The sequence below is a fragment of the Aedes albopictus genome, chromosome 1 (assembly GCF_035046485.1).
Source record: "Aedes albopictus strain Foshan chromosome 1, AalbF5, whole genome shotgun sequence".
Taxonomy (NCBI): Eukaryota; Metazoa; Arthropoda; class Insecta; order Diptera; family Culicidae; genus Aedes; species Aedes albopictus.
The window spans coordinates 244898313-244918784 of NC_085136.1; the positions used below are offsets into that span (position 1 = coordinate 244898313).

At 38.4% G+C, this 20472-nt stretch overlaps 2 protein-coding genes and 1 long non-coding RNA gene across 5 annotated transcripts in view; 2 read left to right on the plus strand and 1 right to left on the minus strand.

The window, feature by feature from the left end:
• LOC109411881 (dedicator of cytokinesis protein 3) overlaps positions 1-20472 on the plus strand; it is a 681785-nt gene that overhangs the window by 433601 nt on the left and 227712 nt on the right. The window lies entirely within an intron of this gene.
• Positions 1-20472, minus strand: part of LOC109412721 (innexin inx3) — a 138314-nt gene that overhangs the window by 107642 nt on the left and 10200 nt on the right. The window lies entirely within an intron of this gene.
• Positions 6682-11957, plus strand: LOC134285548 (uncharacterized). The gene is made up of 2 exons (XR_009996463.1): positions 6682-11638; positions 11843-11957. It is a non-coding gene; the product is annotated as an uncharacterized LOC134285548 (long non-coding RNA).

Consider the following 20472-nt stretch of genomic DNA (forward strand, 5'->3'; position numbering starts at 1 on the left):
ACCCAATGAGAGGTCTCGGACATAAAAGAAAAATAATATTTGCATCGGCCTTAAGTGTAAAATAAATGATTTAGGGAATCGCGCCACTTGGGCGGTGATTCTATATTCGTCTGTTTTCCACTATAACTCAGTCAAATTTGAACCGATTGGCACAACTTTTGGAATGTGGTGAGATAGGTATAGTATCTACCCGTGTACAACATTTCAAGTCAATTGGTTCAAAATTGACTGAGTTATAGAGGCAAACAGACGAATATAGAACCACCGCCCAAGTGGCGCGATACCCTATTTGATTCGTGTTTGTGTTAAAACTTCCGTAGTATCGAATGGAGCTGGTTTGGCTCACCGCACGGCCTTAAAAATTGAAATATCTTCAAATAACCCCGATATCCCCTATTTCTTAAAATTTTCACATGCATCTCCGCCCAAAGTGGAATGCAATCGACAAGAGAAGGAGCAATCTTATGTCGAATTTCCGATACAATGGAAGTTTCTACACAAATACGAGTTAAATAAGTCATTTATTTTGCACGCTAGTCGGGAATAGATGAGGATTTTCTCAAAAAGGTGTGAAAAAGAGAGTGCGAGGTAAAATGAGCTCAATACACTGATTTCTAGTATCGTGCGGCGAATAACACCCTTTTTATCTGAAACTGTAGAGATTTTTGCAGTTTGTGTCAAAAATTCATTCGAATCCATCCACTCCGAGCAGAGATATTGAATTAATTCGCGTTTTATACCTATTTTTTCCCACTATGCATCGGTTTGAACATCGGCTTCAACACCTTCGATACCCGTGGTCAGGAGGCACCAGTTATCAAGGCATCATTAAGGGAGGCGCCCTACAAACACTACAAATCCAACCAACGATCTCAGACGCCTAGTAACGACAACATCTCGCTTACATATCGATCTCGATGTCATGTTCCGGATGGCTGTTACTATGTCCTACAGTGATGGAGCTTCGTTATTGACACGGGTAATACGTCAAACTATTAACGGATCATGTTGAGATCTGGGATGGCGTGGCCGACACTAGAAAAAGGTTTCCAAAGGGCTCGAACCTGCGCCAGCGTTTCAACTGGTCAGCCGGGTCGGTTAATAATTGTCCAGACGTGTCTTTCGCTGGCATCGTAGCATTCATTTTAATCCCAATAAGGCGTCGTGGACATCGTAGAGGAGACGAAGATCGCCGATATTTGCGGCTTTCTCTCCTTTTTCGGCTAGTGAGTCTACACACGCTCTTCCATCTCGTTTACATGAGCGTTTCACTTCTTTCTCGAGAGCCAAATAGCGCTGACGGGCTACGACTTTGGCTCCTCGTGTTTTCTCTCGCTTTATCGCGGCTTTGGCGTTCCTTCGCTCCTCTACCTTCTTTCAGGTAGGTGTGGTCCACTCTTTTCTCTGAGTGACTAGTTCACCCAGATTATTCTCGCTGGGGACGATGAAGGCGTACTTGATGGCGCTTCATTGATCATCTACCCTGCTACGTTCCAGAACATCCGCAGCACGGTTCTCCAGCTTCTCGATGAAAGGCGCTTTCCAGCGTGTGTTGCACCGGTGCCAGTTATAATGCGCAGTCGGATATCGCCGAAAAGAAGATGATGGTCTGACGTAATATTTTCGGTATTTTAGTTCTGTAAATGTTCCTTTTAAGCTAGGTATACCCAATGGTGTATGATTTTGGTAGTTTCTTCTAATAATGCAGATTCAAATTTAAAAAAAATCGCTAGTTTTTCCCCTAAAAAAAAAAAGAACGCAAATCAGAACTAGCCCTTCCTGAACACCGACTACGCCACTGATCCGCGTGCAAAACTGGAAACTGCTTGCACACAGAACGAGAAGAGCAAGCTCTGATGATGATGATGGTGGTGCGATCGTTTGAACCGAAATCGCTTCAAGTCGCAAAGAAGCGATCTGTTTCTCATCCCCCCAGAGCAGGGGTTCCCAACCTTTTGGAGGTAGCGACCCCCTTTGAGAATTGTCAAATCATTGGGGCCCACTGATTTTTTTTTGAAAAAAATATGAATTAAATAAACGAAGCTGAGTTATTTGATTACAGTGGCGTAGCCAGAAATTTACTGTGGGAGGGATTTTCGACGAACAATGATACTTTTTTTTTGACATTCACATTTCGTAAACAATGACGTACATGTCAGCATGTACATTCAATTTAAGTCGTGGCATAAAAATAGCGGCGCAGCCGAAAATTTTTTTCTTCTGGAAGCGTTTTATACTGAAAATTTGTTCCTCAAATTGTGGCTCTTGGGATTTTTTTGATAACATTGCAGCCCCCCTGGACTGGCTTCACGGCCCCCCAGGGGGCCGCGGACCACCGGTTGGGAACCCGTGCCCCAGAGAGTTCATCCGCAGTGTAAGTAATACACTTACTTTACATACCCACCACCACGGCCAGTCCGGACCGGATGATGGGGCAGAGCAGACGCGACGGGAGGAAGTATTTCCAGTTTGAAAGAGCTTCTTTTTTTTTTTCGAATGAACGGCCAATCGAAGATTCTTTCGATCGATGACGCGACGCGAGAGATTGGGCGGCAGGGGTGGTGCATCAACATCGCACTGAGCATCGACCACCACCACCGCACCGGAATGAAGTGGATGCTTTGAAATTTATGATTTTGGTCGAATCATCGGTGGGCTCTGGAGGAAATTTCCACTCCATATTGGATCGATGGAGGCAAAGAGTGGCCTGTAGAGAATCCACACAAGCACACAGGAGGAGAGGGGGAACTGGGATCAGTGGTGGTGGTGGGGTGGAACAGAGCTTCAGCCAGTCAGTTTGGAGATCGATTGCATGACGAGGCGAAATGGGCATGATCGCTTGTTGGAGGTATGTGCGCATCTTTCTGGATCATCTTCCTCTTATAGCCATAAGGCGGAAAAATAAAAAAGAATTGTTGAAAAAAAAAACAGTCATTGATCTAATGAGTTAAAAAATATATTTTTTCAGCACGAGCCGAACTTCATACAGTGAGGCTTGTCAACGAGGCGATCAATGCCAAAATTTGGTAAATAATAAGTGATCCACATATTTACTCTAATTTGACTATTGTCCTCCTCCTCTTCTTGGCGTAACGTCCTCACTGGGACAAAGCCTGCTTCTCAGCTTAGTGTTCTATGAGCACTTCCACAGTTTTTAACTGAGAGCTTCCTCTGCCAATGACCATTTTGCATGCGTATATCGTGTGGCAGGCACGAAGATACTCTATGCCCAAGGAAGTCAAGGAAATTTCCTTTACGAAAAGATCCTGGACCGACCGGGAATCGAACCCGTCACCCTCAGCATGGTCATGCTGAATACCCGTGCGTTTACCGCCTCGGCTATATGGGCCCCTAATTTGACTATTGTACTGTAGCCAAAAATGTCCCATGCTCACGCAGTAAAAAAATATATAATAAGTATTAATAACGTAGCTGTAAAATTAGAAAAAATATAAATAAAAAAAACTATAAGGACGTGGCCGGCGCCATTATTGATCAAAAATGTATGAGCTGCTTAAATTGCACTTTGAGAATAAGTGGAGTGTCCCTGCCCTTATTCATTTGGATCCCAGTGCAATAGTCCCAGTGTATAGTCATTATAAATAATAAGCTATTGAATTGTATTGATAAGATATCATAGGCTTAAATTAAAAGTTCTTTCTTCCTGAACTAAAATATATGGAGATATAAGATTTAAATTTTTGAAATCTTGGTACATTTTTTTCACTCAAAGTCTCCCATATCAAAATTCAACATATCTAGTCAAAGAACAACGAAGAGCCAAAATCAAGTTTCCTTCCTGTGGAGGAATTCATGTTTCTTATTTTCGGGTGGCAGTTTTTCGGCTGTGGAACAATCTCTCTCTGGAGCGCCGCTGCGCAGTCTCACAGGCAGCGTCTCACCGGGCGTCGTGATTGAACGGAAACGTGAGACCTGATGTGGGTGTTTGGGGCGACGAAACGCGACGACGACGATGGACAGTCGGTGTGAAGTCAAATTATCGACTGTGACTCGTTTGTGGTTCCTATCATCATTGATGGTCATGTAAATGATGATGAATGGTCGGTCCGCATTGATTAATTATCCACGATGTCTGACGCGGATTTTGTTTTTATTGCTGTTCGATTTAGGACTGAAGAATCTCAGATTTTCATGTGAAAAAAAATCTAAATATATGAATCAGAAAAAAAATCGAAAAGTCATCTAGGCCGCATATATTCCCGAAAAACTCCACTTCAGTGAAAATTCTTGTTTGTTTCCAGAGCACTAATTGGGTTTTTAAATTTTAATGCATTGCACAGTGCACAATTGTCCACGAACCGCACATTTTCGTGCGCTGAGAATGTTGCTACGTCATTCCGTTCAAAAGATATTGATGATTTTCTAGAAAAAAATAGGCACTTTTCAAGTATTTTTCACTTGAGTCACAAAAATAACACCCCTTTAATTTTTTGATATGTTTTATAACAACATTTCTGGAGCAACATTTGAAAAGGGCCCAAGAGGACTTGTGTCTTTTTTCGAAAACGCTCCGTAGGGCTTAACAGCAGCCCGCCCACGCAAATGAACACCGTTTTCCGAAAGATCGATGTTTGCTCTATCTGATAACGATCTTAGTTTTTGTGAATAAGCTGAAGGGGACTCAGGAGCGACGCATGAAGTCATTGTTTACCAATGCTTGTATGCCCTTTTCAAATGTTGCTCCAGATTTCTTCTTTTGAATGCGGGCAAAAGTTATTTTTTATGTTTGCCCCAACCCAACATATCAGCTTTTCAATAAACTATGTTTTTTAAGAAAAACACCTGTAACTATTGAAGCAAAAGAGATAACGACCATCTCAGCGCACGAAACGACGCGCGGGCGACTTTGATAAAAAATCAAAACTGAAAAAGTTAATGCCAGAAAACCGATTTTTCTTGAACCACCCTAAGCTTATTTAGTAGGCCGTCCCTTATTTTGCAAAAATTTGAAATGTTATAAGTTCGTTAGTGAAAAATGATCGTTTTAGCTAAGAAATGATCGTGTCAAAATTTGAAGTCCATATCTCAAGGCTAAGTGGTCCCTCAAGGGGCCTAAAGTTGTCAAAAATTGTATGGGACCAAAAAAACATGAATTTTTTTTCGACCAAAAAATAAGCAATGATTTTAGAAATGTGCTTAGATTTGCGATATCTCTACACGTTTCTGAGTTATTGACAAAAAACAACCGGAAAATCAGCATTTTTGACCATTTTTTAGATCCCGAAGGAAACCTACCCTATTTTGTTCAATAACTCAAAAACGAGTAGAGATATCGCAATTCTAAGCACAATTTCGGTCCTTTGGGGTCCTAAAACCACCGGTTTTTGTAGAATAGCGTATTTTTTCGCCGAAAAAAAAATTCATGTTTTTTTGGTCCCATACCATTTTTGACAACTTTAGGCCCCTTGAGTCGAGTCAAGTACAAGACACTGAAGACGACCTTACAGTTGAGGTCGAAATACGTATCTGTCAAAGGATGCAAATTCTTAGTGGAATTCAAAGGAACCGTACTTAACCCGATTTTCTTTTTATTTTGGTACCTAAAATCAATTTCAAACATTTTTTGAAATCACCTTTTGACAGATGGGCAACTGTTTGACAGCTCCGCCCAGTGAAACTATGACAAGGGATTGTTCAATAAATTGCTCCCATACAAACTTCAAATTGATTTTTAAATAGGTTCCCGGGCACCAAAATTCATGAAAATTTGAATTTCGACTCAGTTTGACATGTAGATTGTAGATGTAGATGAATATCGAATTATCTCAACACCGTTAATGAAGCCAATTTTGAAATATCAAGCCTCGATCAGCCACTTTGAATAAAATAAAAATAGGTGCCAAGATAGGTGTACTCTGCTGATCAGTAAGAGCGATCTCCCAATGGTGAAATAGGGAGTCCCTAACTGTAGCAATCACTGGTACGCCCTAAGATTTCATAAATAAATTGAAATAGGCCTAGGAAGGACGGAAGAAGCTGAGACGTGCAATGGTTGTTACGCCCTTTTCGCATGTTGGTCTAGAGATATTCTGACTTGCCTTTGCCAATGCCTCATTAGATTGGTCAAATCGAAATTTCCCCATTTGATGACGTTATTTGACATTAATACTTTAGTAATATAATATCTTTAAGGGGTTATATACAGTCAGGTCTTTTTTTACGCGGTTTTCATTTACGCGGCCGCGTAAATGAAAACTCAATACAAAAAAAAATCATCGTCTTATTTTTGCATGATTCGTCGAGAAATGGTGAGACTTTTTTACGCAGTTTTTTTTTAATTTTGAACTGAGTTTTTTTTTACACGGTACGTATCCCCTGCGAAAAAAAAACCTGACTGTATGTTGAGATTGAGCATAAAATCATTGATGATGATTAACCTGAGCTTGTTAGGGGAATATCTGTATATTAAAAGAAAATCGGGTTAAGTACGGTTCCTTTGAATTCCACTAAGAATTTGCATCCTTTGACAGATACGTATTTCGACCTCAACTGTAAGGTCGTCTTCAGTGTCTTGTCGAGTCAAGTACAAGACACTGAAGACGACCTTACAGTTGAGGTCGAAATACGTATCTGTCAAAGGATGCCAATTCTTAGTGGAATTCAAAGGAACCGTACTTAACCCGATTTTCTTTTTATATAAAATCATTTTTTTAATTCTTTTATCTTAAACTAGCTGTCCCGGCAAACGTCGTACTGCCTGCCTACTGTGTTTTTTGACGTGCAGCTCGATAGGGACGTTCCCCGCAAGGTCATTTGTATGGGAGCCCCCCGTTCCAGAGACCGGAGAGATCTCACACCAAGCTAAGAACCTTCCCCGGCCCCGACAGCACCCACATACAAAATTTCACACCGATCGGTCCAGTAGTTTCTGATTCCATAGCGGTCAGACAGACAGACAGACAGACAGACAGACAGACAGACAGACAGACAGACAGACAGACAGACAGAAATTCATTTTTATATATATAGATTATGGGTTCTTAAGAATGCTGTGTCAAGTTTTCATTGAGATCCAAGCAGTACAAGCAAAAATATAGCGCCTCGCTCCCTTACGGGCGCGTAGTGCAAACTTGAAACTTTAAACGCGATTATCTCGAAATTATGTTTTTTCCAAAAACTTCGATGCGGTGACTACAATTGCGGAAACAGTTCTCAAACGATTTCAACCAAATTTTTTTGAGTGTTCTCTATTCATGTGCCGTGTCCTTGAACGATCATCATTTAAAAAAAATCATAACAGTGTTATGATGTTTTTCATACATTTTCAGCATAAAAAAAGTGATTTTTTGGAAAAAGTCGTCCTCGCTTGAAAACTAAAATCATTTTTTAATATTCTGATCGTTCAAGGACACCACAAGGCCCTCTAGTAATGGTATTCTTTTGGGTTTGTTTTCAGTTGAGCCGTTAGACTGTAATCATACTTACGGCAAACCACTTGGAAGAAAACACGTTTGACAGAAAATGTTATAACTTTGGTAAATAGTACTATTTTTTCATGTTCTCAAGCTAATTTTACACATTAAATATTGTACTATGTATGACGTAAAACGAGAATTTGATAAAATATTGTTGCATACTTTTACAAAAGTTCAAACTTTTCCTTGTTTTCACGCACTTCAACATATATAACCCCTTAAATGGGGTCTCCAGTTAGCCTAGTGGTTAAGGATTAGGATCGCCAATCCGGAGACGGCGGGTTCGATTCCCGTTCTGGTCGGTAAAATTTTCTCGACTCCCTGGACTGGGCATAGTGTATCATTGTACTTGTCTCACAATATACACAAATTCATGCAATGGCAGGCAAAGAATGCCCTTCAATTAATAACTGTGGAAGTGCTCAAAGAACACTAAGGCAGCATCCATTTATTACGTAACGCTAAAATTGTCATTTTTCGAAACCCCATTCTCTCTCCGTAACGCTTTTTTGTATGAAACCCCTTAAATTTTTGTATGGGCCGTAACGCTTAGCTGTACTCTCCCCTCCCCCTAGAGCGTTACGTAATTTATGGACGGTGCCTAAGTTGAAGTGAGGCAGGCCAAGTCCAAGTGAGGACGTAAAGCTAAAAAGAAGAAGAAGAAGAACCCCTTAAATGAAATTATCTGAAGATCGTGAGCTCTTAGATGTGTGATGTCTTTGGGAAAGTTGTTCAGTAAGTCGAGCGCTTACAGATACCTAGTGGACCGTTTTATTCGAAATGCCACCACTAGGTCTTGCTAATGAACGTGTAAATATTGTACCTCATATATCTCAGGATCCTAATCACACAGAAATAGTGTGTGTTCGGTAAAGTTATTTGACAACTTCGGAGCTCCACACACAGGTGGCGCTATAGAGTATGTACACGGAACCGCCAAACTACCAAAAATTGAGTTCTTTTGACGCAATCCCATAGTTCGGCCCAATAAGCCAAATTTGAGTTAATCGATTAAACTCACACTAGGTAAATTGCCTTCACCTCCAGCAAAAACATTTACTTAAGAGTAGGTAAATTCAACCCAAGACCCCCCTCATTCAACCCAAATTTGAGTAAACCTGCATTTACCCAACATTGGCTTATTGGGCTCAAGGACCCCCGTTGGGTAGATGCATCTCTGTTTGTTTTTGACAACATCGGTGAGGGAAAGAGGGAAAACAACCTAATTTTGGGTAATTAGTTTATTCGATATACTCAGCTTTGAGTAAAATCGACCCAAAAAATAGGTAGTTTGATTTCTCCGTGTACATTTTATATTTCATATATATTAGAATCCTGGTAAATGGAGACGGTGTCTTCAGCAAGGTTATTTGGTAGGTCGAGAATTTACAGATGATAGAATGTTTGATTCGGAACTCCACACAAAGATGGCGTTACTAATCATACAAGTTTAATATTTCATAGGGAAATTTATGTATTTTTGGTAGTTTTGTTCTTTTCGGCATGGAGGGTTTTTTGGAACCCGTTCCAAATCCAAATTCCTCATGATGAAGACAATAAACCTGCCGATAATACCCACAGTTATCCTTTATCCACGGATCTTGGTTGATGACTTGCTTCTCCAGTTTGAGAATTTCTAGTCTGGCTAGTTAAGAACTTATCAATGATAGGCCGAATCATTCAAAATTCTACCACTAGTCGAAGCCTCATTCCCTCTCCGTAACGCTACAAAGATTTTTAGCATTTTATCGAATTGGATTTGTTAGGATTTTTTTTAGTTTAAATTTTAATCACTAACACAAGTAACTAAACCGGTTTATAATATCGAGGGCAAAACAGGTCCGTCGTCCCGTTCATCGTTTCTCCGGACCAAAATTTTCAAAGAGCTGGCTCTCGAACTTCCGCCATGTCATTTATAGTCTCCAAAAAGGGGGCGGAGGTGTGGAGGAAGTTGTTGGGGGGGGGGGCTGTGTCTTCCACCACCCTTGGACACACGCCTTATTCCATGCAGATATTCTTTATCTTGATGATAGATCTGAAGATGATGGTGATGACAGCCACTTACACTCTGAACAAATTACATTAATCAAGGTGTCTTGTGGATTTAAGGTAAAATTCCTTTTGTGACCACATGCAATGCCTTAACAAAACCTAACAGACACTTGTTTTCTTTTTTTTTTTGTAAATAACGAATAATTCAATAAATTAAATAAAAAAAATCTGAATAAATAAATATGTATATGAAGCATCCAATATTAAATAGTAAAAAAAATAAATAAAATAAATAAATAGATAAATGAAGCATCTGAATAATAAACAAATCTACAATCGGAATATATAAACAGAACAAAACAAAGAAATATATAAATGAATCAGCAATAAATAAATAAATAAAAAGACAGCTTCAAATACTAAGCGTAAAATAAACACAACTCAAACACAAAACTGTGGAGACCAACATTTATTATACACCTAAACATTTAAATAAATAATGAAAAGATACAATATTCAATAAAAAAAAACAATAATAACAATATGCTCTGAACCAACAGCTAGCCTTTCCACCACACAATGCATTGTTACCCAAACGGTTGGTAACAAAAGTTCCTACTGATCTTCCCCAGTTTCTTCCGGGTTTCCATTTTTCTAGGAATACCTTTGGAATACCTGGAGGATTCTCAGAACTCCTTGAGAAATCTCGGAAGAAATCCCGTAAAGTCCCTGAACGTATCTCAGAAGGAGTCCTGGTAGGAGTACATGGAGGACTCTCAGGCGGAACCATTAAGGAACCTCAGAAAAAAAATCCTGGAAGCTCCCTAAAGAATCACAGAAGGAAATCCAAGAGGGATCCAAGAATAAATTTGTTGGCAAACCACGGAAGAAATTCCTGGAAGAATCTCGGAATTAATTTCTAGAGAAATTAGAAGTAATCTCAGAAGGTGTTTCTTAAGAAATCCAGAATAGATGCTCTGAAAAAATACTGGAAGTACATCCTAGAGGAATCCTGGCAAGAGCGTTTGAAGGAATCGCTGACGGAACCTCTTTAGAAATCTCGGAAGAAACTTCTGGAAGAACCCCAGAGGGAACTTCTGGAAGAATCTGAACAAGAACTCATTGGGAACCCCAGAAAAAACCCTTGGAAAAGTCCTGAAACAAATTTGTAGAGAAATTACGAAGGATTTCTTTTGGGAATGCGGGATGTAATTCCTGTGAAATCCAACAAGGACCTCCTGAAGGAGTGACACCGTGCCGTCATCAAGTCATAAATCAACACACTTTCTCACGCAAGCCAAATCCAACTACGAGAGCTGGCGAAAAGTGCAAAAGCTGAAGAAATTTTTCCAAGTCTAAATCGAAAACGTCAAAGACAAAATATTAGCAACCGCGGCTTGCAATGCGAATCAAAAGGCACATCATTTCTAAGTCGGTAAGTCATTTTTTTATCGAATGTCTGAAACCCAAATCTTGAACACATCCTTAACCCTCTAATACCCAAATCTTTGATTTCGATCTAAATATCATTTTTCGTCATCTAAAATCGATTTAAACATGTTTTGGAAGATGATTCTTTTTAATTCTCGATTTCGTGAATTTCAGTTTTTGATTTTTCTAAGTTTTATTTTTGAACATCCCCACACTTTTATATTTTTCCTGGAAGCCAATTTAGGGAACGGATTTTTTGAGATGAAAACATTTTGAGATTTTATGATTATTGTTAAAGTATTATTATTTTAAATTTATCCCACAGAAAATGTTATTTTCCGTGTAATTTTAAGGAAAATATTTTTTTGTAATTACGTTGTAAAAAGATCCACTTTTCAATTGCCTGAAGTGTGCTGAAATGGCCTACTTTTCTCCACTAATGCAAGTGTGCCGAAGAGTATTACTTTTCGGCATTCTTAAGAGTGCTGAAAAGTAGCACTTTTCGGCACCCTTGCCAGCCTAGGCCAGCACACACTTTTTACAGACTTCCGGGGCTTCCATAGATTCGAAAACTGCTTCTGCACTCACTGTCCATCTCGAAGCATAACCTAGACGATTCCTATCCCGAATCGGACTGCAGGTCGGGTGAAAAAGCAGCAGCTGAAGCTACTTTTGCGACTTTTGCCGTCGCTTGTCCACAACTGTTTGACAACGGGGGCTCGATCATAGGCTACACCATAGCCTACCTGATTAAAAAAAAAACTACACTGACAAACATGGTCGCACGTGGTGAGTGGAGCGGACCTGGTGTGATGGTTAGAACACTTGACTATCACGCCGAGGACCTGGGATCGAATCCTACTCCCGACAAACTCGCAAAATGTGAGTTCTTCCTTCGGAAGGGAAGTAAAGTGTGGGTCCCGAGATGAACTAGCCTAGGGCTAAAAATCTCGTTAATACAGATAAAAAAAAAAAAAAAAAAGGTCGCACGTGGTTTCTCCTAATGCATGATTGTGTAGCGAGGAAAGATTATACTGAATGTGTGTTTTTCGTAATTACAAAAAATGTTGTATGCAACTCGTTGCAAAACTCGATTTTTTCAGCACTCGTCGTATTTATCCAACTCGGCAAGCCTCGTTGGATAAATGTACGACTCACGGTGTGTTGAAACAGGATTATTATCGCACTTTCATGAACCTAAAATATTTTTTCGTTATAAGTTAGTCTTAGCTGTATATATTAAGATTCTGTAGGTTAAAAAATCTTTCATCGGGGAAAATTAAAATAAATTCGATTTTAGAAGTTTACCACTTTTCTCATATAATATGGTATTACGCAAATCTGATGAACCTTAACTCCGCTAGAAAAAGTCCCCTTTCTAGTAATAAATTTGAAACCATTTAGAGAGAAACTAATGCAAAAGTCTTTACAACGAGTTTAAATTCGTTTGGCGTTCGTTTCATGTGTCCAGCCCACTACAGTCTGCCGAAAGTCATGAATTATAAAAGTCAACATTAGATATTTGTAATGGAGGTAAACAAATACTTCGCACTAATGCGACTCATGCATTGGAAGGAAGCATCATACACCTGTGACTCGTATCTTTTGCAGCACATACTGTTCATGTGCTAATTTGCCAGAAATGGCGGGTAATAGTTGCACATACTTTGCATGCCAAACCATGTAACGATACATCTAAACGACGATCACACGGACACGAAAGATGCTTCGATTGCGGAATATTCGAATATAATGAGAACTTTTATGTATATTATGCTCTGAATTTTGCAAGGCTCGATGTTCTACTAAGTGAAAATTTGTCCTATGAATACTTTTATTCGCATGTTGGACACATAGGGCCGATTTCTTCACCCTGGATTAAGCGTTAAACCTGGTTTAACTATATGGATAAGCCTGGTTTACTGGTTAATCCGAGGTGAATAAATCAGCCCTTAGAGAATAGCTTTCAATTACTCTCTCGACACACACTCAAATACGTACTTTAAGGTAAGCATATGTAATAATTTTTTTTATTGCGAAATCAATCAATGTTTAATTGAAACAGTTTTAGATATGAATATCGAATATCGGATTAAGTACGAGATTGACAGTTGAGGTCGAAATACGTATCTGTCAAAGAATGCAAAATCGCAGTGCAATTAAAAGGAATAGTACTTAACTCTATTAACTTTTAACTTAGTTTAAGATATGTTCATTGTTGTTTATGCTGAGATCAAATTCAACTAAATTAACAGATAAATATAAAATGAAAATGTAGATCAAGATTAAGAAGACATCAATGTTCTGGAAATGTCATAATTATATATTTTATGACAACATTATATAAACAACAAACAGTGATGTGCAAAATAAGGAAAGATTGACACAATTTGAGCTTTCAGTACAACTTTTTAAGTTTTTATTAGTTATTTTATTCTTCATTTCGGAATCATTGAATAAATTTTGATAGCTAAATAGTTTATAACATATAGAAGATGGTCGGAAGGTATCGAGTGCACGGGTGACTTTTTAAATCAACTCTAATGGTTAGTTTCCACTTTGTAAGTACAGTGTAGTGGTTTTTCAGTTTTATTACTAGTCGTCTTTATCACTTTTGCTTTTTATTTCGTTTTTATCACGCTCTGCAAGGACAAGTGACATTTCTCCTCATACTGAATCTGTTGTCAAACTCACTTTGTAAAAAAGAAGGAATTTTAGTTGTTAAAAAGAATTCTTATATTATGCAATCATAAAATTGCATAATGTTTTTATCAAAACCAAAGTGTCTTATAAAATAAAACTACAGATAACCCAGACGAACATAGAAAAATCACTACACGAGACTACTATTATTGTTTGTTTGTTTATTTATTAACGCCCCTTTAATCAAAAATGATCATTCGGGTCGGACTACTATTATTGAAATCTATCAGATTCCTTCAAATTGATATGTTTCCAATATATTTTAGGCTTATACTATAAACTGTCATTGACATATATTAAGCATGCATTGCATTAGGTAAGGTTAAGTCCTAATAAAAAACTTGTAATGTTTTGAAAAAGGAAAATCAATACAATTTGTGTAATTATTCTTGATCAAATGATTGTTTGATTAAAAAAATGTTATGACATTGAAATTGCTTTTCATAACTAGATAAAATCACGTTAACCCGCTGTTTCATCTTACCCCACCCGTTTCAACTTGCCCCGGTGTACCTTATTTTAAACCAAATGTTGAATAATCATTTTTGAATGCATTAACATAACATGGCAACGCCAATCTTCTGTATTTTGTATCAACTTTTTGTTATTTGAGACTCAACAGCCCACTGAATCCTTAAGGTATTTAGGTATTTTATAAATCTTTAAAACTTTTAAGATTTTGCATGGACAAAAGTCCTAAACAGCTCAGAGATAGAACTTTTACAAATAATTCACGCACGCTCAGTATAGTTGACTCATACTTTTTGGCAAATATCCATGTAGTTTGATATGCAAAGTATGTGCAACTAATACCCGCCATTTTAATCAAATTAACACATGAAGGGTATGTGCTGCAAATGGTATGAGTCATAGGTGTATGGTGCTTCCGCAAATGTAGCACAAATGTAGTCGCACTAATGGGAAGTATTTGTTTACCTCCATTACAAATATCTATGTGCCAGACAAATGGAAGGAATGTAGACTTTTATGATTTATGACTTTCGGCAAACTGTAGTGGGCTGGACACATGAAACGAACGCCAAACAAATTTAAACTCGTTGTAAAGACTTTTGCATTATTATCTCCACAAAAGGTTTCAAATTTATTATTAGAAAGGGGTCTTTTTCTAGCGGAGTTATGGTTCATCAGATTTGCGAAATATCATATCATATGGGAAAAGTGGTAAAATACTAAAATCGAATTTATTTTAATTTTCCCCGATGAAAGATTTTTTAACCTCCAGAATCTTAATATATTCAGCTAAGGCTAACTTATTACGAAAAAATATTTTAGGTTCATGAAAGTGCGATAATAATCCTGTTTCAACACACCGTGCGACTCGTGCTGAAAAAATCATCATTTTGCAACTTGTTGCATAAATAACTATTATAGTTTATTCGATTCCCTTTAACTATTAAACAAGGATAGAATGATTTGGGAAAAAATTAAAATATGTTAATTGTAGCGTTTCAATACAAAATAAACAATGACTTCTAAAAGGTGACTAAAACATCAATTTTTTAATGATTTAAAAAAAAAATGTAAATACGTTTTAAAATACACCAAAAACCATTTTGAGATATACAAAACAGTCCTAAATATCAGCTAAAAATATAAAAAAAGATTTTCCACGAAACAAAAACTACAAAAATGCTCAAACTATACCCCGTCTAAAGGCGGGATTGGGTATTAGAGGGTTCATCTTTATTTTGACCGATTCTTGTTCATAGTTAAACAATTCAGTTCAAGAGTCGAAATTTTAAATTATCTGTTACAAATATGCCATTCAATCACTTTCAAGTTTCATGTTGATTTTCTCTATAAAAAATGTTGGCTTTGTATGAACTTATATATTTTTGTATTGGGGCGGATCACCTCGGAAATAGCGTAAGACTCCCAGGAACGCCCCTACAATCAAGCCTAGAGCACCCTTGAAAAGCCCATGCCCCTAAACCCCTGAAACATCCCTGAAATTTTCTGGATCGGCCTGAAACGCCTTTTTAATTTAAGGACAAAGTATTTGGAGTACAAAGCTCAAAATTTCTAGAGCACCGTTTTTTAGAACCGTTGAACGGATTTGGATGAAAATGCATCACGCTAATTGTTCAGTGGTTGTCAATAGCGTGATGCATTTTAATCCAAATCCATTCAACGGTTCTAAAAAACGGTGCTCTAGAAATTTTGAGCAATGTACTCCAAATACCTTGTCCTTAAGCTATTGATTAACCACCAAATAGACGACAAAATAGAAAGCTATGTAAAATCTTAAATCAAAATAATCCTCCTGTATGAGCCGCAAAGCAACCTCAAAAAGCGCGGCAACCATCTTTTGACACCTTCCTTTTACCGCCAGTCATCCATCCAACAGTGCATGGCTTCAATTGACATTTGACAGCGAGCTTGCCACTAATGGATACAAATCATGTTACAAACTAGATATGTACGTTACAGAGAGCTAAGACCCTCCACTCCATCCAATTGGCTTTGGCAATTAGCACCTCAGCACCTAGCACCTCGGCCGCTGCCGGCACACTTTGAATTACAAATCTGTTTGTGTGTTGTTGACATACGAACCGGTCGGTTGGTCGGAGGAACCTTTTCCTGGGTTTAGGTTTGACGGTCATGTTCCGAACGTTTCAATTTCGAACCGTTTTGTTCGAGTGGTACTGGACAGTGGTGCTGAGAGCGGACAGACTCTTAGAAATGTGGAAATTTCTGATCCGTTTGGCGATCTTTTCATGTTTTAGAGCCACTTGAAATAGTAATTTATGTGACGAGTTGCAAAAAGTAGTTTTTTTTCAGCACGAGTCGTATATTTATAAAACGTGGCTCGCCGAGTTGGATGAATACAAAGAGTGCTGAAAAAAATGAATTTTGCAACGAGTTACATACAAAATGTTATGCAACGATTTTTTTCATTATGCAACTCATTTGGGTTGCATAATGTAACTCATTTCAGTTGCATAATGAACAAGTGCGGAAAAGTTGACCATTATAATACTCAAATGTGTTGAATAAAATTGAAATTATGATACTGAATTGCGGCAAGCCTCGCTGGATAAATGTACAACTGGTGCTTACAAAATGATCTTTTTGTAGCTCGTTGCTTAAATAACTATTATGCAATATTTTTTTTCCATTATACAACTCATGTGAGTTGCATAATATAACTCAAATGAGTTGCATTATTAACATTAAGCAACTATTTCCATTATACATCTAATTTCAGTTGCATAATGAACCAGTTCGGAAAAGTTGGCTATTATGATACAAAAATGAGTTATATAAAATAGAAATTATGATACTGCATTGCATAAACATTGTAATCAATGCATGATCGATCGAAATCAAACTAATTATCAATTTATTGCTAGAAAATGTTATGTTTTCTGGACATTTTGGACATAGTTTTCACATCAGTTGGCGTTGCTTTTTGAAAGTTGATAGGACATGGCTTTCGATTGATTTGATAAACATGTAGATTTTCGCCTACTTTTGTATGCACTCGCACCACTGTGTAACACGTATGAAAACAACCGCCGCGCCGGGAGGGATTCAAATAAAACAAAAGTCCCGTGCGAGCAGCGCTCATAAATCTCTTCGTCCGGGTGAGGCATGTTTTATTTTTTGGGCTTTAAAATTTCACCGCAAGACAAGGAAACCATAATACACCCATTGAATGATTTTATTGTGGAATGTGCGTTTGGTGAAACGTGGAACCAAGCCAGCAGCGCTTCAGCGGACCACCCGAAAAAACGGGTTTTTTTATTTGATGTATGTGAATTAGACCGGCCCAAAAACAAAAATGTCGAAAAATTCCACGGGGCACCCTCTAGAATCGTGCCTTTGGATAAGAAGAACAATCTGTGAAAGATTCAGCTCAATCGGTTGAAAACTGAGCTGGCGCAAATGAGTTGAAGGTTTGTATGGGATGTTCAGTCCAAATATATGGGAAATTGGATGACCTCCAGTCTCTCATACAGCACGCCGGTTTGGCGAGTTCGATTTGGCTCAGAATTGAAAGAATAACAGTTGATACCCTAATGAACAACTTTGTAGAAGACCATATCATGATTAAACTTAATTTAGTTGTGGTTTTAGCCAAAAAAAAAAAAAAACAGGATGAGGACATCTTCCCCCGTTTACTCTCGGTTGTTATATGCAGCACGTATTGGTCGGCCGTAGCTTGCGCGCTACATCATAGGCAGCTATGTAATTCTACATTGTCTCGATACTCACCCACATGCGTGAGCAATGAAAATGAAGAACAACATAGCCGCCTATGATGCAGTGAGCAAGTTTCGAACGGCAAACACGTGCTGCATGTAACCACCGAGAGTAAACGGGGGAAGATGTCCTAATCCTGGTTTCGTTGGCTAAAACCGCAACTAAATTAAGTTTTATCATGATATGGTCTTCTACAAAGTTGTTCATTAGAATATCAACTGCTATTCTTTCAATTCTGAGTCAAATCGAACTCGCCAAACCGGCGTGCTGTATGAGAGACTGGAGGTCATCCAATTTCCCATATATTTGGACTGAACATCCCATACAAACCTTCAACTCATTTGCGCCAGCTCAGTTTTCAACCGATTTAGCTGAATCTTTCACAGATTGTTCTTCTCATCCAAAGGCACGATTCTAGAGGGTGCCCCGTGAATTTTGAAAACTTTTTTTTCGCTTCATACAACTGTGGGCCGGTCTAATGTGAATTGGATTGCTTTCGAGATCGGTATCGTTTGTCGCAACTATGACAAACATATGTTTTGGGAGGGATGAAATCGCTTCATCATCAAGGTGGAAATAAAGTGCCTATGGAATACACGCTGAAAATTTGATGCTTGATTGATCTTGTCTTGTATTTGCTTGTCTTGTCTTATTTTGCATGTTTCAACAGGAACGCTTTGTTGAAAATCCGTTGAAAATTTTTATGAATTCTATATAAAATTTTAATTCTCGAAACATCTCCCAAGTAACATTGTTTAGTCAAAAATACTAGAAGATGTTATTAGAACTAACTATTTTTGGCTACGCAGTCATGAAATGAACAAACGACGTTATTTATTTGCCCGACGTTTCGACACGGGGTTTGTGTCTTCCTCATGGGGTAAATCTTTGTGTCGCCCACCCTGAGGAAGACACAAACTCCGTGTCGAAACGTCGGACAAATAAATAACGTCGTTTGTTCATTTCATGACTGCCAAAAATAGTTAACTGTACCATACAGTCGATTCAACCCCAGTTATTAGAACTATCATAAAACTTAAATTTATTTATTTATTTATTTATTTATTCTTTATTCGCTTCATCTGACTTGTGTCTTAATGAAGGTGGTGGGGAAAAGCCTCCTAGAGTTGGCCATGAAAAGTGATTGCCTGTCTCCAAAAGGCGTAAAAACCCCGTATCTTTTCGACAAGCATTACAGAGATTGACTTACAAGGATCTACATTATAATACAAACAATTTTAAACTATTAACCTTTTATGTATATTAAATAAAAGGTATATGGTTTTATGGCGATTCTCAAAACCTCTACAAGACTAATTGGTCATCCAAATGGTACTTGCGCTAATTATGGATTTTGTCGGACTTTCTAGATAAAAATCTCAGTATTTTTTTCCAGCTCAGAAGCATCTCTAGGGGATCCCTTACGAAGGTCTCCGAAAGAACTAGAAACAGGAAAGAACAGCACTTGCCAATTGCTAAGGTGGCCGTCATGCTGGATATTCTCTGAAGACAAAGTGCAGTGCAATCAATCTTCGACTCGGATCATGAGGCACAATAAGAAGCAGCTACTGAAACCACTGTATATAAAGTAAACGATTCCGTCACAAACTCGCACATATACCTACTTATCTACCCAACAACTTTACGTTCATCCCACAATCTTTCAATGTGCCCTGAATTTTACACATTTCGCGCATCGATTCCTACTTTCTGCATCCAACAACACGTGCGATGCGCGCTGCTTCCTCACGCCGCCGCCGTCACCATCGTCATTCAACAATACGCAACTTGACACATATAACTCTCATCACTACTGCCAGCAGCAGCCCCATCACCTCACCCATCGTTATTGTGTTAATCGTTCAGTCAGTGGTCGTCTTCAAATAGGTAGGTAGGTATATATTGCCCCTGCTGTTGCTGCTGCACTAGCTCCACCTGATGCGCTGGTAAAGTAAGTGCAGAGACTCTACAACGTCCAACCAACGGGAGAAATTACAACAACCAAAACACAATGAATTATTAATCTTATCACAACAAACAGTGCAAACATACGATGGGGGTTGCCCCATTAGGGTGAGTCGTTGTTGCATGGAATTCGAAGTAATTTCGACAAATTCCAAATTGATTTGTTTCGACTAGAATGTATACATCGTGCTTCGAGGACCGAAAGCATTGTTTTTGATAAGTTCGTACTTCTGAGATGAGCCACCCTAATACTACGATGAAGAAGACATCTACGTGCGTACATATACACCTGTACAGGAAGGTATTGGCTGAATTCCTACTGTTGCTGCAAGAGTTGAAGATGAAAACCATTTCGTTACCCTAGATTACAGTGCTGCCAGAATCTGTAATTAGTGTAGCTAAAAGTATTTCAGAAGAAACTTTTATAGAAATCTTTGAAGAAATGCCTTTCAGAAGGAATGAAACATATCCTTCTTTTTTGTACAGACATTTAGAACTCTCTTAGCAGAATACCCTCTTCGAATGAGTGTAATCGGTTTTGTGTACTTTATAATTCCGCCCTACAGTGCTTTTCCTTTGTCAGATACGCGTATTTCGACTACTACTTGTAATCTTCCTCAGTGTCAGTTATCCACTCCTGAAAACTAACGCTGAGGAAGAGGAAGTAGTAGTCGAAATACGCGTATTTGTCAAAGGATAAGCAATAGAGGGCGGAAGG